This window comes from Cynocephalus volans, chromosome 14, assembly GCF_027409185.1.
Source record: "Cynocephalus volans isolate mCynVol1 chromosome 14, mCynVol1.pri, whole genome shotgun sequence".
Taxonomy (NCBI): Eukaryota; Metazoa; Chordata; class Mammalia; order Dermoptera; family Cynocephalidae; genus Cynocephalus; species Cynocephalus volans.
Genome location: NC_084473.1, coordinates 19,917,122 through 19,941,510, shown reverse-complemented (window position 1 = coordinate 19,941,510; position 24,389 = coordinate 19,917,122). Strand labels below are relative to the sequence as shown.

Here is a 24,389-nt window from a genome sequence, read left to right as displayed (position 1 = left end):
AAATTTGCATATCATTTTCTTATTCTAAAATGAAAAGCATAAATACACAAGCCTAAACTTCTTTCCCAAAAAAGATGTTTCCTAAGAGTATATTCAGAGATAGCTTGAAAAATGCTATTTGTTTGTTCAAGTTATTTTAATAGTTCCCAAATGCTTTACACTGACTCCCAAGAGTCCTGCTTATGTGATAGATTCTAGGGTCAGTGAAAAAGATATGTTTTTTTTTTTTAAGTTCAAAGATATCTTCATTTTACAGAATGTTTCAATTCGGAGTTTATATTAATGGGAAAAGAATCAATAATTTAAGAACGTCTACGTTCTACAGGCAAATAAGCAGTTAACAAAGTCCACAGTTTATGTCACAATAACTTTATGTTTCAGATGCATCTTACTATGTCTAAAACATATATTTAATTTATAGGAAAAAAATCATGGCAAACTCTAATTCAGAAGGAAGACCATAACTTGGTGGGGGGGGGGACTGGCCAGTATGGGGATCCAAACCCATGACCTTGGTGTTGTAAGTCTGAAGACCATAACTTAAAGCAAGGTAAGCAGAGATGGTTCAGGAAGGAAGAAGACGCCTGTGGTTGGATCAGCACTTTCCCATATACCAACATGGTCGACGGTCCCTCCAGCTTTGCTTATAATAAAGTGGAAACACCCAAATATCATGAAGAATAGGCCAATAACACAGAGCAGCCATTAAGACGGAGGTATGTGCTGACATAAAACGTATCATATAAAAGGCCCTTCTGGATAAATAATTAAAGAATTTTCAGAAAAATCTAGAATACTGTCCATTTCCATTTTAAAGGGACGTCCTACGCATGTGTTTTTATGCGGGGTCAGGGCTTTATCTCAGAGTAATCATCTGCTTGTTTTTTCTGTGATCGCCCCCTTCCTTCTCTCTCACTCGTGCCCCAGGGGCTGGGCTGGGCAGTCTTTTCTTCTTCAGCCCACGCCTAAGCAGGAACAAAGATCCAAAAGCCCTCACTAGACAAAATGTCTTTTATACGTATTTGCAGAACCAGTTTTTCCTCTCCCATAGGTGAAATAAGACTGTGCCTGTGGAAAGGAAGGATGAAGGCAGAGTGGTGCCCAAAGGACAAGGACAGAGAAGATAGATGAGGAGTCAGCGAGGTGTGCAGAAGAGAAGACACCGAGGAGGCCGGGGAGAGGGGAGCACACATCGCGTGGGGCTTTGTCACCCACCTGCCCTCTCAGCCCTTGCGAGACTCCTGAACACAGGAGAAATGAGCCGCCAGGATGGGCTACATTATGCTGGAATAACAAGCTCCTAAATCTCAGGGCTTAAGACAACAAAGTAAAAAACCTGTGTTTCTATCCTCACAACACTGACCTCAAATGTAGGTGGCTTTTCCACACCAAGCAATTCTCTAACTCTCCCCACACCAACTAAGTGTCCTGCAATTCAGTTCAATTCTGATACCATCTATCCAGAGTCAGCACAGACCCCACAGGTTAAGGGCTGAGTCACATAAGACTGCTCCCACTTCGGGTGCCAATTGCGAGTAGAGGGTCTCCAGGCTGTGCACACTTCTGTACAGCTTGGCTACAAATCAGGGGTTCCCACAGTCCCCTCCTCATGTTTGATAATTTGCTATAATGGCTCACAGAACTTGGAAAAACCCTTCACTTATGTTTGCCAGTTCATTATAAAGGATACAAATGAACAGTCAGATGAAGACGTACACAGGGCAACGTGGGGAAGTTTCCGTGCCCTCTCCAAGCACCCTCCCTTCCAGCACCTCCATGTGTTCACCAGCCCAGAAGCTCCCCAAACCCCTTCACTTGGGGTTTTTGTGGAGTCTTCATTTTGTAGACAAGATTGATTAAATCACTGGCCGTTGGTGGTAACTCAATCCCCAGCCCTTCTCCCTTCCCCAGAGGTGGGCGGTGGAGGATTGGCTGAAAGTTCTCCCCCTCTAATTGCACAGGTGGCTCTCTGGGCTGCCTCATCCCCCAGCAGTCACCTTATTAGCATAAACTCAGGTGTGGTTGAAAGGGGCCTCTTATGAATAACAAAAGATGTTCCTGCCACCCCTATCACTCAAGAAGTTACAAGAGTTTTCAGATCTCCATGCCAGAAACCAGGGACAAAGACCAAATATGTATTTCTTACCACATCACAATATCACAAAAGTTTGTTTTGCACACATTACATGCCCATATAGGGTTTGCCATATAGGGCTGGCTCTTCTCCATGTCCTTCTTACACCAGCACCCAGGCTAACAGAGCAGCCACCAGAACATTGCTAGTCACCAGAGCAGAAGAAAATGGACAACGTTGGCAATTGTGCACCATTTCAACTCACAATTTATTAACCGAAACAAGTCATATGGTCACATCTAACTCCATGGGAGCAGGGAAATGCAATCCTACCATGTGCTCAGAAGGAGACCTACAAATATATGGCAAATAGCATAATGACCGCCACTGCAGGAGACTTGGACAACTGGTCTGTGGATGGAGGCATGGAGGATATTACCTCCCCCCCAGCAGGTGGAACTGAACAAATCGCTATTTCTCTATGAGCAGAACAGCAGTGGACTTTCCCCCATGGTTTACTGTATGTGCATAGAAACTTCTGGAAAGAAGTGTCAAAGGACAAAATTACACAAATTTAGTTTAAAGATCTCAATTGGCATTATTGTGATTCTAGAATTGGGCAACACTTTAGTCCATAAAACAGAGTAAATGTTTCAATATGCTGAGCAAAAGGGTTTGGCTTTATAGACAGGAAAAGGGCTAAAAAACAGAAACAAAGAACAAAAAGCAGATTGGTCATTTCAACATTACTTTCCTTGAAAGGTGTGAACAGGTGACAGAACAATGGAAAAATGTCTGATTGGTTAACATCAAGTTTCTCCAGGTAACTTCTTTCACATAAGGATTAAAGCAGAGGAACTTCATTGTCATGCCTATAGAAGATTTAAACTGGCCTGTTTGGAAAACTGGCTGTTATCTCTTTTGATTTCTCAGAATGTCAGACAACAACTTAGTTTGGATGTGGTGATTTAGAACTTCTGCAAGGGTGACTCCATTTCTATTTTTAGTCTGATCTGTTGGGGTCTAGTGCAGGAGCTTAGTCTAAAACAAAGGTCTCCTGTAACTTTTATTTAACAGAAGCAAGGAATCTGATTGCTTCTGAGGTGGAGAGTATAGAGAAAGAAATTTTAATTTTCACTTTATACCCTCTTGTAATGTTTGAAATTTTAACTGTGATGTTATCTGTTTAGATTAGTCTATGTTAATTAATCCTCCTCTCTGACTACTTGGTAGAAGACCGGCCAAAAGGAAACCCAAAGAATCAAGTGAATAACCAGGCTGTGCCCAGAACAGAACACCCAGATGCCAATGGGCCTGACCCAGGGTGAAAGAACACTGCTCTGCTGCCCAGGAGCCCAGCCAACACCAGCCCCAGGTATTTCCTGGTACTTATCACTTCTCTAGAGGGAACAATAAGGACTCTTGGCCCTTGTTCCCAAGACTCAGAACATTTTTTTCTAGTCCAAAGACCAGGACCATGATACTATGTCATCTCTGACCTTGTGGAAGAGAAATAACTATGGAGACCATGACCTTGACTTGGAGCAAGAAAGTCCAATGTGCTAGTTTTCTGAGAAGTCTCAGATTCCCATCTGGTATCACTCCCCACTACCATCTTGGGGCCATGAAGGGGCCTGGGGCAAGATGGAAGCTCAGGGAAGGTGTGCTGGGTAACTGCAAGGGGCAGGAAGCTGCCCTCACAGAGCTCTGCCTTGGGAACTTGCTTCCACCATCACAAAGGACCAGGAGCCAAAAGGCAGTTGGTTTGAGAAAGGATGGGAGGACTGAGTTACAAAGTGACAGTCTAACTGGGGTGCATGACCCAGAGCCAAACCTGTACCTGGTTCAGCCACCCACTCTGCTTTCTACCTGCAGACATGCGCCCACAGCCAGGTAGAGAGGGACTGCTCCAGACCTGGAAGATGTCCCTCCTCCTTAGAGAACCTTCTCAGCGCAGGGTCTTAGACCTGGGGCAAGATGGGCATGGGTGCAAATCTTAAAAAATATAAATGTGGTTCATTCCCTCATTGTTCAACAAATATTTCACTATTTTCTTTCACCAGGCATTATTGGTCAGGAAGGAGCTCAGGACCATGACAGAAACTTAGGGATGTACAGACATGTCTAAGAACTAACCTCACCTTCACCAAATCTACAGCCCTGAGGGGAATACAGCACACAACCAAACACCAGGGCACAGGGCCCAGCAAGGCTCACAGAAGACACAGACATGATCTGCTGGGAGCAAAAATGAGGCAAGAACTAATCCCTGCTGGGGAGTCCAGAGCCTTTCCTGGTGGACTTTCAGCCTAATTCATGGCCTCCTTTGACAAGGAGCTGGACAGGGCCAACCTGTCTTATAATTTACTTTTCTCTAAGGCAGGCTGTGCTTGCCACATTCTTCCCAACACAGGAATGTAAGCTTTTTCCTAGAATTTCACTCGCAGCAGTGTCCTCAGGAACCCAGAAGTGTGATATAACAAAAAATATATATTTGGTTTTTGTCCCAGTTGCTGGCACACATGTCCTAAAACCCTTGGACTCTTGAAGTGATAAGAGTGTCTTTTGTATGCCAATGACATGACAGGTGGCTGAGGGCCCTAGATAGCTTCAGAATGGGACTCTTTGCCAGAAAGACCAAGGTATGATTAGAGATTTGGAAGTTTTACCTCCCCACCCCCACCTCTGGGAAGACGAAAGGGGCTAAAGATTAAGTTAAATCACCAATGACCAATGATTTAATCCTTCATGCCTAAAACCCCCTAAATGACGGGATTTGGAGAGTTTCCTGGTTGGCGAACACATCAAGGTGCTGGAAGGGTAGCCTGGCACTTCCATTCTCTGCCCTTACACCTTGCCCTGGGCATCTCTTCCATGCAGCTGTTCCTGAGTTGTGTCTTTTATCATAAACCATACAGTAATAGTAAGTAAAGTGGTTTCCTGAGTCCTGTGAATCATTCTAGCAAATTTTCAAACCTGAAGGAGGAGAGTGTGGGAACCCCCAACTTTGTAGCCAAGCCAGACAGAAGTGTAGTGACCTGGGGACCCAGTATTTGCTACTGGTGTCTGAAGTGAGGGCAGTCTTGTGGGTCCTTAAACCTATGGAGGCCAGGTTGACTCTGGATCGTTAGTGTCAGAATTAAATTGAATTGTTGGACATCCAGTTGATGTCAGAGAAATAGAGAATTGTTTGATGTCAGCAAAAACCTACGAAGAGAGAATCTCCTGGAAAGTGTCCTGCATCTGTTGTAAGCAAAGCCACGTGCAGGTTGTCTGGGTGCAGTTTTCTGAAGCAGAGGTGCCGAACAGGGTTCTCTGCTCCCCTCTTTTTCAGTTGCCTTCCCAGATGCACTGAGGAGCTGCTCTCCCAGCCTCTTTCTAGACACCGTATGGCATTCCTTCCTCTCCCTTGGACAGCCACATATCTCTGCCCCCTCATCTCTGTTTAGTCCTGTAACCACAGTAGCCTTCTGTGGTCTGTTCTAGTAATTTAACTGTCCTCCTTTTTACCCAAAGCCAATAAACCCTCCTTTCCAGGGATATGTCTCTTACTTCTTTCCCTGTTCAAGCAAGTTGGCAGCTTCCAACAGTAACTAAAGTATCATGAACAAGAAGGCTTGTCACAGCCAGATCTTTTCTAGTTGCAAGAAACAAGAGCTCATTCAAACTCATTTGAGTCAAAGTGGGAAATTTATTAGAAGGTATCAGGTTGTCTTAGACAATCAAAAGCAGGGCTGTCAGATGGCACTTAGAGCACAGAAGGACAGAGCCAGAACTGGAAAACAGTCAGGGATCAAGGCTGCTAACCTCTCAGATTCCCCCCCTGCCCCAAATCTTTGGGGCCACATATTTTCTCAACACGTATCTTCATTCTTCTCGCTACAGTGCCTTTCTCTACTCCTCTGCCCACATGATAGAATATGGTCCCACAAAGATCCCCAGATTTATAATTCTTCAACTCAAGCAGCCAACAGAAGCTAAATGGGACCATAGAATTCTCACTCCAAAATTCTAAAGAAAAAAACTTATTCCATGGTGCCCACCTTGGTGACAAATAGCTATCAAATAGCTATGACCCAGGGAGGCCCTCATATCACACCAGCGTGGCTGTGTTGAGGGAGCAGTGCTCAGAGAAGGAGGGTGCTGTCCTGGGTGGATAACCCAAAACTCCATAACAGCTGTGTTATAGCACTTATAGCACTTAAGGAGCTTATTAGAACGGTGCATAGTCAACCTACAAAGAACCTAGCAAGGCCACTTGGGCAGGGCTGGAGGTGTTTGCAGTAAAGAGAGCAGTGCAGAACCTGTCCAATCCTTTGGTCAATATTTTTAGTGCTTGGAGCAACTTCCAGGAGCAGCTGGAGATGGAGGGTGACCATCTGCAAAAACTTGGTCTGGCATTGGGAATAGATAAACAGGAAACACACCGGGAAGCCACTGAGGAGGAACAGGAAGAGGTACAGGAACTCCATCTGGGGATGGTTGATGATGAGCGCCAGCACCAGGTAGAGAGATGCCAGGAGCTTGATGGCAGGGACGAAGGTGGGAACCTGCAGTGGGCACAGAGTGGACATCGGGCCCCTGGATGATGAATAGGGGGCATGGGAGGTGGTGTAGAGTCCCTGGGCTCTGTCCCTCCTGCCTGCCTTCCTTTTGCTTCCACCAGCCACTCGCTCCTCTCTTCCAGTCCTTGCCATAGAACCTCACCTGAGCCAGGGGAGCCACCTGCTGGGCTACAGGGGTTCTCCAGGGAGAAGAGCCTGGGACCCAGCACTAGCCTATGTGAGTCCAAGTATCAACATGCATCCCCTCTGCATTCGTCCACTGTTGCTCTCCCTCAGGATCCTCCAGAGGACAAATGAGTCCCCAGTAAGCCAAGTTAATGCCTCGTGACTCAGTTGTCCCTCACCCCCAGGAAGTAAGAATTCTCTACCAAATATAGTGATAGTGGCAACTCCTTACCTTCTTCCTCCAGGCTCTTAGTGAGGCTGTGGCCCAAAGACCTGCCTCATGCAGGAACCCAGGGTTGAAAAAGCCCACGTCTTTCCTAAAGTCTACTTTATAATGTTAGGGAAGATGATTCTTCTTTATCTACAAGTCCAGGAGATAGCTAGTGGTGTTTCTGTAGGTGAGCCAGCCTAGGAAGCTGAAAGGAACACGTGAGCTGCCATTACCAGGCTCTGCCATCGGTGGGCTCACCTCGGGCAGAGGTATCAGCTCACCATGGGCCATTCAGCCACCATAGCTCCCCTTACCCATGCAGACTAAGGAGAAAGGAAGTCAAGGCTGGGGACTGGAGAGAAGGATGAACTGCAGGTTCAACATAAGCCATTCCTGCCACCTTTGTCTTCAGATACAAAGTGACACACACACAAACCAAGTCACCTACATCCTCCAGCTCAGGCCTTCTCTGACCCGCTTTGGCTGGATAAGGAGGAAATTTGCAAAGGGAAGGAAGAGCGTGTTACTTAAAAGGGAGAGCCTGGTGGAATCTCAGGGGAGCCTGTGATCTCTTCAGGGGCCAGCACACTCATAGCAGAGTCCCCCAACACATGACCACCTATCATTTCCCTTAGAGTTGGTGACATGATGGAGGGGACCGCTGAGCACCCAGACAGACCCTTGCCTCTACCCTCCTCAGTGTTTGTAGTTGAGTGGCTGATGTAGGTTTGATAAAAACTCCATCTAACCCTGGAGGCAGGGTCCAGACCAGGCCATCTCTTTAGGAGGTCAAGACTGAATGATGTTGGGTCCTGGTTGGGATGGACCATCCTAGAATTCTCACTCTGTGCCAGGACGTTCTTTGTCACATTCCCCAGTCTCAGCCTGAAGACTCCTTATGTTCACTATGTATTTGATTGTATTCTCACCATGCAATGATTTTATTCTTTCTCATGGGAAAAAGTAAAAAGTTCTTAAGAACAATAAGTAACAGACATAGTTTTTTCTTTTAACTCTTTCCCATGAGAAAGAAAAAAATCATTGTATGGTGAGAATACAATCAAATACATAGTGAATGTAGGGGGTCTTCAGGCCAAGACTAAATCACAATTCCTTGAAGTTGATACGACAAGCGAACAGATATGAGGTCACTGGGAGGGAGGGGGAGAGGAAAGAGGGAGGGAGATTTCAGTAATGGGCCACAATAATCAACCACACTGTATATTGACAAAATAAAATAAAATTTAAAAAAATAAATAAAAAATAAAAATTGAAAAATTTAAAAAATTAATTTAAAAAAAAAATTGCATTGAGCACTTTATGTCCCATCCCAGATTAACTAGGCTTACGACAGCAGAGGAAGGGAACACGTGATGCTTGAAAACTCACCCTGAAGGGCTGGCTAGTTAGCTCAGTTGGTTAGAGCACAGCCTTATAACCTCAAGGTCACAGGTTCAGATCCCCATACCAGCTGCAAAAAAAAAGAAAAGAAAAAAGAAACTCATTCTCAGAGCTCCCCCTCTGCACCCAGAAACCGTGCTTGCCTGCTGCTGTAGGGATCTGCCCATTGACCCCACTTCAAATGAGGTTATAAAATTACTACTGGATAGCAAAGTGCTCATCATTTCTGCCCCAGGGAAAGGAATAAAGGGGGTCAGAACATCTCCCCATTTTGATGGAGGCACTGGTTGTACCTGCACAGGTGTGGTTGTGGGTCTGCCCTGAGATCAATAGAGATTATGTTGGGTCAGAGCCCAGAACGCAGACCCAGACTACAAAGGACAAATCACACACCACTGTCAAGGGCTACAGGCAGTGTGAGTAATTCCTGAACAGCCTTTAACATTACCTTAGGAACAGAATCAAGGCACAAGAACAAAGAAAAAATGACAAAGACAACACGAGACTTTAAGGTGTCTGTCTCTTGGTGAAACATCCGACTTATTGAATTTTTGGAAACAGGGCAAGAGAGGAGAGAGCCACATTTAATATTGGAAATGTGACTGGAAGACAACTGAAATGTGTGTGCATGTGTCTGAGCTCCCACAAGTGTGCATGCATGTGTTTGTATATACGTGCACGTGTATGAAGGTGAACACATGGGGCTCCAGAAGAGTACACTTGCATGTCTGCATATATGTGCATGTGTGTGTACACATGGGAGCTTCAGAAGTGTAAGTGTGCATGTTTATATATGTGTATACGTATGTGAATATGTACATGTGGGGCTCCAAAAGTGTCGTGCACATGTTAATATATGTGTGTACATGTGTATGCGTGTAGATACACGGGGCTCCGGAAGTGTCATGCACATGTTTATATATGTTTGCACACACATGTGTGTGTACACATAGGGATATCCAGATGCCCAGCCTGGGAGGACAGTCTCCCTTGCCTCGAGGAATTCACAATGGTGCTGAAGTTTCCTGGGTGACCAGGACCAAAGCCACGGCCGTGGTGAACACCAGGGCTGGAGCTGGTGTGAGGCGGCACATGTGAACCATGGACAAAAGTTGGGGCTGGGAAGTACAGCAGGGGTCAGGCAGGCCCCAGGGCAGCACAGCTGGCATCTCTGCCCCTGCCAAACTCACTCTGGACCCCAGTGTGCCCAACCTAACAGTCACCAGTCTTCCGGGTGTAGGTCTCTGTGGTTCACCCAAGGTGACTAGACCCAGGGCAGAGAGGACAGGGTAAGTATTGATGGACCATGGATATCGGGTTGTTGCAGTAGACTGTGTCATTGTTCATCAGATATTCAGTCTCTCCCTCCTCACCCCATCCATTGATGTAGGGCCCAGCAATGTCACTTGCTCTGGCCAGTAAAATGTGAGCAGGAGTGACAGAGCAGAGGATCTAAATAAGCTTGCGTGGTTTGGCTTGATCTCTTGAACTCCTGCCACCTGCTACAGGCAAAAACATGCCCCAGAAGCCACTACCACATCAGCCAGGGTCCCTGACATAAGAACGGACTCAGTCTGGTACATGAAGATCGAACAGAGCCACAGCCCAAAGCAGAGCCACAGTGGACCCAGTGAGCAATGACAAAATGTTTGTTGTTGAGGCCAGTGAGATATGGGGACTGTGTGTTATTCAGCATTATCACAGCAAAAGCCAACACAGGGACAGAGAGTTCCCAGGCGAGAAGGCCCAGAGGGTACACAATCCATGGCAGCACTGCTCCCGTCTCCTCCCTGTGGCCCCCACACCACTGGAGTGTACAAATATCCTTACCTTCCACACTCTTCACACAGTGTGACCGAGGACCGTACTCTCCCAAAACTCTGGAAGTAAAAGGATTGGAATTAAAGCTGAGAGGTATGGGATGCTTGAGTCCCATTCTCAGAATAAAAGAGGATGATGTTGTCTAGAGGAAGTCCTGGCTTGAGCTAAACGCTAAGCTTCGGGCAAGATGAACTTAGCTGGCAGCTTTCCAGAACCTTCCTGCAGCCCCACCCCCTTGCCCAGTCCAGGCCCCATCTCTCACCAAGTGGCCCTCTCTGACAGCCACATAGCCCACACGGCTTCCTCTGAGGAACTTCCCACTGGCAGAACCGAATGTTGAGAGTGCGACAGCCAAGGGAACCAGCCAGGCCCAGGACCTCAGAACGTGGTTGCTAGGACAACAGAAGAATCAAGGGAAGGAGCTCCAGCAGCAACCTAGAAGACCGCCATAAGGCCCCACTTGGAAATGGAGCAAGCAAGACCTGCAAAGGCAAGTTTAAATACATAGGAAGTGCTCTCTCTCTCCATCCTGGAACATCTGCCTGGTGTCCAAGAGCCACACCATGTGACCCACCCACCCCCAGGTCACAGCCATAGCCTCAGAGGTAAGGATCTCACCAAGTGACAGCACCAGCAGGTAACTGATGTTGACCAGAATGTACAGGGCAGTGACTGGGGGATGGAGATCATCAGCGCCCACACCAGGTTCTGCTGCAGAGGCTGGGAGAAGAGGACACAAGTTAGCCAGTGAGGTCTTTCCAGGCCCCTAGAACAAGATCAACAGCACTGTGCCAGGTCCTGGGGGATGAGTCAGGCCACGTGCCCCTCCTCTGTGAGCTCCCGGTCCCCACGGCTTGGACGCACATTCAGGCAGATGGGTTGGGAGGCCAGAGTCAGAGGAGGTACAGAGGGGTTGACAGGGGTGAGAGGAGAGACGAATGATCATCAAAGCTTCCAGAATGAGGAGGTCCTTAAGCTGGGCTCTCCCAGAATGGAAGAGATTCAGGTGGGTGAGAAGGAGAGGAATTCCTAGCAGGGTTTGCAACCGTAAGAGCCAAGGCACAGAGAAGACAGGAAAATCAAAGATCTTGTTAGTCTGCTATTCACTGGTCAATCCAGCTGGAATACTCCAGGACCTACCACCCCAACCCGGCCTAGTTTCTGGGTCCCCAGACTCAGGGCCACTACACCCAGGAGTTCCACTTTGACCGTCAGTTTCCTTAACTGGAAATTGGGAATCATCTGGAATCTGTAAAATAGGAATCCTCCCTGCTCTGCTTCTCTGCAAGAGTGAGTGTCAGCTGGGAAGAAGGGTGAGGAAGGATCTGGACACAGGGGCTGCAGGCACGTGGGCTGGTTTGCACTGTTGTAGCCTCAGCAGCACCCACGGTCACCCAACAGATGAATTGAGCAGGCATTCAATACATACTGAGGAATGAATGAAAACTGCGTTAAACCAGAGTGTAGACAGCTCCCTTTCACTCTGCACCCCCATCCCTGGGTGTCATTCTGAAGCCAGGAGCAAATGGAGGGAAGAGGCCTCCCTCTGCACCCACAGAACTTTACCCGAGATCCTCCAGTCTCACGCCAGTCCTGGATAGACAAATTTAGACCCAAAGCAGGAGTCTGGGGCACCACCTGGTCATGTCTGGGGTACCACCTGGTCTCCTGGAGGGCTTTATCTATGTCTTCTGGCTCACCTTGGGAAGACCAGGTAAGCCCTGGTGAGCCTGGAGCCCCTCTCTCAGCTGATGTCTAGGTACAGTGCCAAACCATGCACCAGAACACAGCATTGCCGATACTGAAATTTAAAATGTAACATAACAAAACAGAGAAGAGGCAATTCCTTACCAAGATACAGGATGATATCTTGCAGAGCTTGGCATAGAGCAGTCCCTGTGGGGGCCATACCCTGGCCTCCTCCCCCACCACTAGATTGGACCCTCCCTTCATTTAAGCATCTGCCTCTGATTAAGTATATCGCCTCCTCTTCAGCATTATATAAAAAGCAATTTCCAGGCCTTTCTGCCAGGGCTGAGATCCACCCACAGAAAACTTTGGAAGTGAGTATGGGTGGGAGGGCATGGTGCTTTGAGGATGGAGTCTTCATCTCAGGACCCAATTCAGGTGCCTGTGATCAGCCTCAGGGATGAGGCTGTCCTCACACCCTCAGGTTTCCTTGTCACACAAACACGCCTTTTCCTTTCTGGATTCCAAAGATGCTGCTTCTACAAACTGCATCAGTCCCCCCCCCCCTTTTTTTTTGCAGTTGGCTGGTAGGGGGATCAAACCCCAGACCTTGGTGTTAGCAGCACTATGCTCTACCCAACCGAGCTAACTGGCAAGCCCCGTATCAGCCCTTTAAGGCTCTCAGTCTTCTCTCCCAGAAAGACTTGTTTGACTGCTCTGCCTTTCCGGTCACCCCACATGGCAGGCCATGTTTCAATCTGGTGAAAGTGAAGCAAATAGGACAGCAATGGAGTCTTGTATAAGGTGGGTCCTCCCAGGTTTCCTCAAGCTCTCAAATCTGGGAATCTGAGAGCAAAGGAAATTGCCCCAACCATAGCATAAGCTAATTCCTCATCACCCCAATGCCGGAAATATGGCTGTGCCTGGGCTCCGGTGAGGCCACCTGTAGCAAAGGTGGGCCAGTAGAGCAGAGTACTGGGCTCTGCCTCCTGCAGACCCCATTGTGGAATGTCCTCTGCAAGGTGAGCACACATAATACATGACCCAGTCCCACACACGGTCAGAGGGAAGGGGCCTGGGATGCTTCTGAACTTGACCTCATCTTGGGCAGCCCACCCACCAGCAAAGGAGCTGTAACCATTGTGGATCCCTGAGTAGAGCCACAGACAGGTTTCTGGCCAAGACACCACAAAAACAGCACAGATTTTTTACTTTGCTCTCAGGCAACTTAATTCTTCACTTGAATCTCAGGGAGTCTGGACATTAGGCTGGCCCTAGTTTGGCACAGGTTTGCCAGTTTCTTGAAAAAAATAAAATAAAATAAACAAAGATATATCTTGTTAAATCAAACTAAATTTGGCCAAACTAAATCTGTAGTTGCATACTTGAGTTCTTATGTATGAACCAGAACTTAACTTAGTACATAAACAAACTGAAAACCTAACTTCTGTGATAATAGCTGTGTCTTATCCAGTCACAGCAGCCATACTTCAACCAATCACAGATAACCAACTGTTCAAACCATGTTCAAATAAGACAAATGCTGAGCTTTAACCAACCCAGCTGTTTCTGTACCTCACTTCCATTTTCTGTGTGTCACTTTCCTTTTCCTGTCCATAAATGTTATCTGAGCATACAGCAGCCCTGGAGTGTCTCTGAATCTGTTCTGGTTCTGAGGCTGCCAGATTCACAGATAATTTTTTTTCTCAATTAAACTATGTTAAATTTAATTCATCTAAAGAAAAACTTTAGGTTGCCTTGTTAGCTCAGTTGGTTGGAGTGCAGTGTTGTAACACCAAGATCAAGGGTTCAGATCCCCATGCTGGCCAGCCACAAATTTAAAAAAAAAAAAAAAAAAAATTAAGAAAGAAAGAAAAACTTTAGATGAATTAAACTTAACATAGTTCAATTAACACAGATTCAGTGTCAGAAGTGAGGATTCAAAGCAAAACTCCAGTAACCTCAGAAACACCAGGTGACCAGCAAGGTACCCACAGAGCCAAGTATGCTCAGTGCTCTCATTTCTAACTGGAGGTCATGGATGAGTTTTCTCTTGGATCCTGAGCTCGACTAATTTGTGTTTTGAGTTCTCTGAGTTTATTTGAGCAATATTTAGACTGGACTGGGTCCAGGATTGGATTGGATTTGATAACTAACTGGATTGGATTCACTTAGAGGCTTTGGGCCATGGTTAGGTATCTTTTCAACAATGGGTTTGTCTTGATCCAAGAAGTCTGAGACTCCACCTTCTGGAACTCTGGCTAATTTTATGTATAAAACATATGGGCCCAAAACATGTGTATTTTCAGAAAAATAAGTTAACCTTACTAGAGACAATTTAGAATTAAGATGGCCATATGGTGAAGTTTTAATTTGTATAAAATTGTTTATTTGCCAGGCATATTAGAAAAAAGGGGATCAAAAACCCTGAAAAACAATGGGATGTATTCTTTTAACTGATATGCTGAGGCATTTAAAGGACTAAGTGAATCAAAAATTACCTTCTTAAAAGATTCTTTGCAAAAAGCAGATCAAAATCTTGAGAAACAGATTAAGGACATGAGAAAGAGGACTGTACCCTGGCTGAAGAACCCTGACTGTTCTTTCTCTTTATCTGTCTCTACCTAAATACTCTGAGTCCACTAACCTCTTTGCTAAATTACCCTTTCACCCTGAAAATGACGAAAAAAAAGATGAGTTAGACAGATGCCTTACAAAGTGAGCTTCTCTGATCAGCCAGACCTTCCTGCCATAACCACCTTTACACCCTAGTCTAAAACTGAGCTTAAAGCCATTACAAAGGACTTCCCTAACCCAAGAGGAAATACTCAAAAATTGACTGAGGAATTCAGAATACTTATAGAAGCTTACAATCCAGGATTCCCTGACCGTTACCAATTTATTTACATAATATTAGAGCCTGGGGAAACTCAAAAATGGTTGGCAGCAGTGGGATGGGACAAACTTGAAGAGAATATTAAACACCATTCCAAAACCTCCTCAGGCAGGCTGGCCAGTTAGCTCAGTTGGTTAGAGCATGGTGCTGATAACACCAAGGTCCGGGGTTTGATCCCTGTGGCCAGACACACACAAAAAATAAATCAAGGAGAATTTCTTACAGGGAAATGGCACTACCTGTTCTATGTATAAATGGACTTCATCCTGAACTTAGCAGTTTAGTTTAAAAACATAAACCAAGATGGGAAGTTACAGATATGACTGAATTGGTGGCCTTGGTTGAACATTTTTAGAGGATTCTAGAGCAGGAAAAAACCCAAAAGGCTAACAAGTTTATGTATCTCCAATTACAATAGTTACAGGGGTCAATGCCAAAGGGATCTTCTTGTTTCTATTTTAAATCACAACCAACAGGTCTAGAAAAAGGAACTTTTTACCCTGAGGTGTCTGCCTTCCTGGCAAACAACAAGAACACTGGAAAAGAGATTGTCCACTTTTATATCGACCTCCAATAAGCCTCCTCCCTCTAGGCTGGACTGTTTCTCCACTAGAGAGAGCCCAGGAGATTTTTACTTTAATGATGATAATCAATATTGAGGAGGCTGTAAGGTATTCTCTGATAAATTGTTCCCCATAATGCCCTTAAATAAACATGAAGAATAAAAGTTAAAATAAATGGGAAATCTTGCACAATCCTGGTGGATACCAAAGGCATCTTACCTACCATAAACCTCACTTTAATAAGCCAACAAACCCCTCAAAGTAAAAAGGTCATTTCTGTGGTGGGGGTTTTGAATCAAGTACAAGATGTTCCCATATCGGAACCCATCCAATTGACTTTGGGGTTGTTTTCAGAAAAACATACCTTTTTATGGTGTGATGCTACTCCAGTAAACTTGCTAGGGTGAGACACTCTCAAAGGTAAAAGAGCATATAAAATTCTCCTCAGAGGGAGAAATAATCTTAGAGTTTCCCGACTCCCCTGAACCAGAGCTTTTATGCTTTCTGCTGGAAGAAATTGATAAGATCAAAACTCAGGCCTGTAATATACATGATCTTTCTAAAATACCTGAATGTTTATGGGCCTCTTCTTCAACTGATATAGGGAGAATTAAAAGTGCGGGGCTTATAAAAGTCCAGATAGATCATTCTAAATCTTTGCCTAAATTGCCCAAGTTTCTACTAAAACCCAAGGCAATCCAAGGGCTCTCGCCGATTGTAGAAGATTTAACTAGACAAGATCTTCTAATTCTATGTATCAGTATTGTAACACTCCAATCAATTCAAAAGACCAAAGTTAGAAGACCAAGGGGACAAGGTAGGAGACTTATACAAGATTTATAGGCAATTAATAAAATTTTAACACCAAACTTTCTTGTAGGCCTGATACTTTGTTACCTAATGTACATGCTGAATCAAAGGGGTTCATGTTAATGGACATCTGCTTAGCCTTCTTTAGCTTTCCAGTTCATAAAAAGAGTCAATACTTTTTTGCTTTTACTTGGCAAAGTCAGCAATACACCAGGACCATAATGCCACAAGGGTTTACTGAAGCCTTCATATTTTCATAGTTTCCCAGGCATTGCATAAGGACTTAATAACCCTACAATTTACTTGAAATTCTACTCTTATTCAGTATGTAGATGCCCTGTTGTTATACTCTCTCACTGAAGAGGGCTCTGAAATGGACCCAATTTACCTTTTATAGCAACTAGCACATAAAGACACAAGGCTTCAATGGAAAACTTCAGTTTTCAAGAGCAAAATCCCACTATTTGGGACATGACTTAATTGCTGAAAGGATTTCCTTCTCACCTAAGAGAATAAAAACTATTGGAAGTTTTCCTCATCCTGAAACCAAAAGACAATTAAGAGGTTTTCTTGGACTTGCAGGGTATTGTGGCTCCTAGGTCCTGAATTTTTTGTTAATGGCCTCACCATTTTTTTTGTTTTATGAACTCACCAGGAATGCAGTACTGGAGACTTTGCCTTAAGAAAACAGTAATGAACAGGCTTTTAACTAAATGAAACTGGTCTTACAACAGCTCCTGGCTTTAGGACTTTCAAATTACATTAAACTTGTAACCTTGTTCATTCATGAATGTGACAATACAGTATTAGGTGTTCTTACTCAAAAATATAGGTTTATTGCATATTATAGCCTGCAATTAGACCCATTAGCTAACGTATATCCTAATTGTTTAGAAGCAGTAGCCACAGCAGCCAAGTTAATAGAAGCTTCATCTGAGCTGGTTTTAGGAAATGAACTTAATTTGCAAGTCTCACATGCTATGGAAAGTCTATTTTTTTTAAAAAAAAGTCTATCAACGAAATTCAGCACTTTTCAGCAGGGAGACTAACATCTCATGAAACTCTTCTCCTGTATCCTTCCAATCATCTAAAATCCTGCAACCTACTTAATGCTGCTACTCTATTACCTCTGCCTGGTGGTGAAGACCGCAACTGTGTGATTGTAGTGTTAGAAATAATGGCCCCTTGCGTTGATTTACGAGATACTCCGTTGGATAATCCTGAGTTAATACTTTTTATTGATGGGTCCTGCCTGACATTTTCTTTCTGAAATTTTGGCATAGGCTTATAACTGATGTTTGGTTTTTCAAACCCATAATCCTGGAAAAACAACCAAAACTTGAGGTGGTGTATTTCCATTACCTGATGGGCCATTTGAACATTTACAGATAGACTTCATTCCATTATCAATGGGGTATCAGTATGTTCTTGTAATAGTCTGCATGTTTTCTGGTTGTCTAGAGGCTTTCCCACATAGGAAAGCTGATGCTGTGACAGTAGTTAAGAAATTATTAGAAAATGTGTTTTCTTTATGGAGCATCCCTGGAGAAATCTCCAGAGATAGGAGAACTCATTTTACCAGGCAAGTTATAAAGCAGTTAAATAAGGTTTCACAGACACAATGGCACTACTATTGTCCCTATCACCCTCAGTCTTCTGGAAAGGTTGAAAGAACAAATGCCTTCTTAAAACTGAAACTGGCAAAGTTAACCAAGTCAATTGGATTGTCATGGCCAAAGCTACTACCATTGGCATTAATGGCAATCAGATCCACTACCACTGAAAAACATAAGTTCACCCCTTATGAAATAGTCACTGAAAGACCACATGCATCTCCCACTTTCTTAAAAACTCTGATATGACTAAATAGTGCAAGGCTTTAAAGCATTATGCCAAAGAGTATTTTTACCAGGTAAAGAAAGCCTTTTATGATCCACCAACTAAGGACAATCAAACCCTTCACAGTCTAAAACCTGGAGATTGGGTCTTCTGGAAAGAACATCAGAGGAAGAATGTCCTTGAACCACATTGGAAGGGACCATACCAAGTTCTTCCCACCACCCACACTGCAGTGAAGCTTCAGGGCCTCGAAACCTGGGTCCACATCTCACAGCACAAAAGACTCTCGGAACTGGCCATCTCTTGGAGGCATTAAGGTAAAGATGACCAGAGAAATTTCTCCCCAGGAGCAGATGACATCCAAGACGTCGTTGGAGTGAGCAGGACTAAAGCCATGTTGGGACTTAAGACTGCATGGGCTATAGGCAAGTTTTAAAAACAGGTTTTTTTCTTGGCATGCATTTCTCTGAGTTCCTTCTTTTCTCATGGTTATTTGGCATTTTGAACCTTGGTTATGGGGCGAGATAACATTATTTACATGAATATAAAGTTGTTTTCCAGCCAGCCTGAAGCTGCAGACTTGCACTTACTACCAAGATCCTAAGATAACAGGAAAGATGGGAGTAGAATCCAGATGAGGCCTTGGCAAGACCTTATACCTGACTCATAGACATGGACCCCTCACAACTGCTTTTCACTTCCCATGTTCCATTCCCTTATCCCCCTCTTTAAAAACCCCTCAGTAAACCTGAGTCTTTCAGATGGCTTTAGTCAGTTCATTCTCTTTCAGGTTTACTGGAGAGATGAATCAGCCTAACATCTCTAATAAAAGCTGACTTCCATCTTCAACAACATTTGACTTTTGAATGGTTTGCTTTTGTCTGGGGGCAGGCAGCTGGACCTGTGAGTTTGACATCAAATTTTGGGGAGCCTCAACCAAGACCTAAATGTTCCCTGTAACAATATGCACAGATTTTCCAAGATCATGGATCAAGACTTCTCTGCCATCATGAAAGCCTTATGCTTTTCTTCTTTTTTCTCAATTTCTGCTGTCCAATCCTTTCCTTTTCCCTACAGGCAAATCCATGAAACCACAATCAGTGGAGGCTTTAGCTCAAGCTCATGCTGTAGCACAAAACCATAGCAATCATTGAGTTTGTGGGCTGATGCCAAAAAATCAGGAAACAACTCCAGTGAAGCCAGTGCCTCCCTGTGTTCCCAATGAGAGTCACCCTGAAACTCCAAAGGAAGAGTGGAATGCTATCCTTGGTATTCTAAACATGACCGCTACGTGCTTTCCTGAACTCAAGAGATACAACATTCTAACCTTTCCAATTAATAACCTGATCATTACCAAATATAGAAAACTTACTCAAGTGATACTTGCAAAAGGCATGTTGTGCTTCCAGGCATCACATATTCAAGACCTGGGAGTTATCTATGTGGGTACAAGTAATTTCTTGTATAGTGTCACCAGATTGATCCAGTAGGGTCTTTTTTTACTGAATGTGGTTATATATGCTTAAAGCATGCTGTAAAGGGGCCTCACAAAAGAAAATGTTCAGCAGCTATGAAGTTATATGAGTGAGCAAATATAACTGATCCCTGCTCAAACACAACTAGGTGGTCCTCTTTCCAACCCCCAAGGGCCTATATTGGGTCTGCAGAGAATCTGCCTTTTCTGTTCTGACTTCTCACGACTGCTTTTTAAATAACTTCCCCTGAAAGTTCCCATAATAACTCTTATGATCAGAGGCCAAAAGAGCCAATACCTGAAATTAGCACCAATGTTGAAATAGACAAAAATAAGCTAGTTTCCACTCAGGAAAGATTCCAGTGGGATTTCTGGGGGATCCCTCTTGGCAGTAGTGGGGCACCTATTATGTGGACTTTAAAGCTAATATGTAAATTGGGGGAAATCTTGGATTTGGTAACCAATCAGACCTCCCAGGGGTTGAGACTGGTAGAAGCCACTCTCCAAAAGGTGGATGAGAACACACGCATTCTACAAATACTTAATGGAATGTCGTACAGGTTTAGATCTCCTTTTGGCTCAAGTTGGGGAGCTTATGTTTGGTACTGAACAAAGCTGAATGATGTACCTTTCTCTCCCCTGATGCTGTTACTACAAAAACCTTAATCAAAAAGATGCTGATACTGCTGTTTCCTTAGATACTGCCATCAAATAGTTTTTTCAAAATCTCTCAAGAGAAAGGAACACGTGATGTGTCTACAGAAGCAACTAACAGTTGGTTTGCAGGCATCCTAAATGGTGGATGGCAAGCCTGGGTTTTCCAAGGTTTTCTAATCTTTACATTTCTTCTAGTACATAAGTCTTCCAATTATTATGACTTGTGTTATCAGGCTAATGATAAAAATGGACACCTCTTCAAATGAGGTCATTTTGCAGCAAACTATGGTCCTTAATGGCCATCATACCCTGAACAAGGCCTATGACCAAAGAGGCTCAAAAACTGTTGAAATGCCTATATTGCCTGAGCTTTGACTTGTTTCATTGGGTTCAATTCATTTAAGAACTCTTGTTAAGAAGAACACTTTTGTCTTTTGACCAAAAATGCACTGTATCCTCTCAAGTCTTAAATGTTTTGTATGCAGTCATCCATTGACTGTTGAATGGTCTCACTTCAACTAGATCAGCAAGACCATAAAAAATTACTCAACTGGGGTGACTTCATGATTTGCGAATTCTATACTGAGACCAAATAATTCATTTAAGTTGATGACAAGGAGTGACATTAATGTCCAAAGTTTTTGTCAATCTCTCAAAGTTGAGAAGCTGAGTAAAAGGGGGAAATTGTTAAATCAAACTAATTTTGGCCTGAGAAAGCCTTGTACTTGCATATTTGAGTTCTTAGTGTGAATTGCAACCTAACTTAGTACATAAACAAACTGAAAACCTAACTAGGAGTATACTTCCATAACAATAGGAGAACCTCACTCAGTCACAGCAGCCATATTTCAACCAATTACATGTGACCAGCTGCTCACACTGTGTTCCTATAAGGCAAGTGCCAAGCTGTGACCAATCCAGCTGTTTCTTTTTCTCACTTCTGTTTTCTGTACATCAATTTCCTTTTCCTGTCCATAAGTGTTATCCAACCATGCGGCAGCCCCAGAGTCTCTAAATTTGTCCTGGTTTTAGGGGCTTCCCAATGCACAAATAGTTTCCTTTTGTCTGTTGTTTACTATTGTTTTAAACTGTTAAATTTAATTTTTCCTAAGTTTTTCTTTTAACAAGCTAACATGTGCTTTAGAGGGCAAAGTTGGAGCCAGAATCTCAAATGCCCAACATTTGAGAAGTGGCTTTGTTTGCGTGGCTGGCTGGTATGGGGATCCGAACCCTTGACCTTGGTATTATAACACCATGCTCTCACCAACTGAGCCAACTGGCCAGCCTGAGGAGTGGCTTTGTTTTGGCTTTGAAACCCACGCTTGTCAAAAATGCTCTATATACTGCAGGGATCAGCAAACTACAGCCATGGACCACATCCAGCCCACTGCCTGATTTATAAATAAAGTTTTATTTGAATACAGCCAAGCTCATTTGTTTACCTGTAGCTGTTTTCATGCTACAAAAACAAAGCTGAGTAGTTGCAACAGAGACCTAAAATATTAACTCTCTAATCTTTTACAGAAAAGGTTTGCTGATCCCGGCTATAACCATGGCAGCTTTTCTTCCTCATTTTTAGGCCCACTGCTCTTTCCCTGGACCAGCTCTGAGCCCAGGGCCTGGATTCATGACAGAGAGCTTTAGCCTCAGAGCCTCTGCTCTGTAACCCCAGCCCAGAGCCAACCTGAGCTCACACTAAACGAGTTACAACGGTGTAGCTGTTATGGTACTCAGAGTCCTAGCTGTCTTCCACAAGTAATGATACCATTGATGTCCCAAAGCCCTGTATGGTAGGCAGAGCAGCTACTATGATCCCTTTTTATAGGCAAAGAACTGAGGCACAAGCAATTATAAGCAAAAATAAAAACTAGGTTCCAGGACTCCTGGCTCCCTCCCCATCTCTCTTTGCACTTGGACTTCAGTCTCCAAGCTGCTCTTTTCTTCTCCCAACTTCTCCCAAACACCCCTCCAGAGAGAGGCTTTGCCAAGACTCTGAGAGCTGTCATGGCTCTTAAGCCAGCCCAGAAGACATCGAGGAAAAGACTCGCAGTTTTCATTCTGAGAGAATTTAAAACTCCTGCAGCAGAAAAAGAAAACAGCAACAACAAAATGAAGCAAATAACATCCCAGATATATTTATAGCCAAGTGTTAATACCCATAGTAACCAAAGGTCCAAATGTTCCAAGTCCCAAGCTACCTTGCAGACCCATCCCCCACCAGGACAATAACTAGTCAGCTCCACGTTCACAGGTGGTAAGCCATGCAGGACTGACTCGTTCCCCTGTCCCAAACTATGCTACTTGTAGTGGCCCCCAGGCTTTGGCAATTATGAAATAAGTATCTACTACACTGTTCTGGAGAGAATGAATAGTCCAGGAGGTATTAAGCCGAGTTACCAAGCATGGCCTCTTACTAGCAATATGACCTCAAAATTAGTTCCCCTTTCTAAACCTCACTTTCCTATGTGAAAAATCGGGTGTAATGCCTACCTCGCAGAGCAGAAAAATGAGATCAGGGGTGCGATACTATAAAGGTCTCTGCTTACTTGAGAAGTTATTATTTATAAAATTACATAAACTAATCAAGGTGGACAGTGGGCTGGCATTCAAGTCCCATCAGTGCAGGAACAGAACTCATATTTCCAGCTGGATTGCTCGTGGTCTTAGTCACCCCAAATTTGGATAATTGGAGCTCCAGTCATTGGAGCTGCTGATGTTCAGGGATTTCACTCCCAGAAGTGGCATCATGGTCTCACGTTTGGATTCCTGAGCTCCTCCGTCACGTAGTTGAGGCTATTCCAGCCGTCAAAGACCATAGACTCTGGTAGAAGGCCATGCTGATGCTCCTGCCTACTGTATCGTGTTGTGGAAGGTGAACAGAAGGGCTTCTGTGTGGCCACAGCCCTGGCCCAGCACCAGGACTCCACCCCCCATAATGACCAGCAAGGAGAACACTTTGGCAGCCATGCACATGTTCATCAGCATGGTGGCTAGCTGCGAGCTCCAGCAATTGACCAGCATCAGCAGCAGAATGCAGGTGGCAGCCACGCTCTTGACCACAGCCTGGGGCAGTGAGGAGCAGTCAGGGTAAAAGGGAGCCATTGCATACTCAGCAAAGATCAGAGAGACAGCAGTGATGGTGGCTGGTCTGCTCACCAGCACAAGTGTGTCGATGACCAGGAAGGTTGGCAAGGAGCCAAACGTTTGCAAGATGTAGGCATACTTCCCCCCGGGATTCAGAAACTAGTGTGCCCAGCTCAACATAGCACAGGGCACCCAGCATGGCCAGGATACCACAGACTGCCCAGACCACAAGACTGGCCCTAGGGCTGTCCATGTGGACCAAGACCCCCTGTGGTGACATGAAGATGCCAGAGCCGATCACACTGCCAGCAATCAGAGACATGCCACTCCACAGACCAATCTCCCCCTTCAGCCTCAGCCCCAGGGCCCTACTGCCCTGCTCTTGCCCTGCTACCTCCTCACAACCATCTCTTTCCTTACTTCTCTCCATCTCAGGACTTCAACAGACACTGCCTCTAGCTGAGCGTAGGCAGGTCCTGTGATACCTATCTGTCTTGTGAACTTCTTGCAGGAGTTAATGATTATAGCACCTGAGGAATCTGAGCCAGTGGCCAAAGAGCCAGGACACGGTGTTCACAGGCACTGAGCTTTCACTGATCTAGCCAGCACCTGTCCAACTCAGACCCCAATACAGGCAGTTTGCAGATGCTGTTTGACAATGTAGCCCAGGAAAGGTCATGGAAAGAGAGTCATAATAAAAATTCCTGGTGCCCAATTTCACAGCAATATGTGGGAAATAACAATTGAATAAGTGCTCTGTATCAACAGTATGATTTCACATTGGGAGCCTAAGAAATCCTCGCAACCAGTCTATTCAGCCAAGCTGTCAGGAAATAAGGATTCCAGTGCAGACAACCTATAATTAAAACTGCATGAATGCTACCTTAAAGAAGAACCAGGGTGATCAAAGAAGGGGATCCAGATAATCCAGGACAGAGTTTGTTTCCCCAGCAAGAAGGAAGGAAGTGGTTTAGAGCCAGGTTCTGGAATGAGACTGAGTTCAAATCCCAGCTCTAGTACCGCATAGTTGTGTGACCTTGGATGAGATATCTGAACCTCACCTTACCTACCTGTCAATTAATAACACCCACTGCAGAGGGTTGTGTGAGATATTACATAAGATAGGCCATTCAAAGTAAC

The 24,389-nt window shown here is 44.6% G+C and overlaps 1 pseudogene; it reads right to left on the bottom strand.

Moving 5' to 3' along the window:
• Positions 1-848: 848 nt before the first annotated feature.
• Positions 849-23,679, bottom strand: LOC134362471 (b(0,+)-type amino acid transporter 1-like; annotated as a pseudogene).
• Positions 23,680-24,389: the final 710 nt, after the last annotated feature.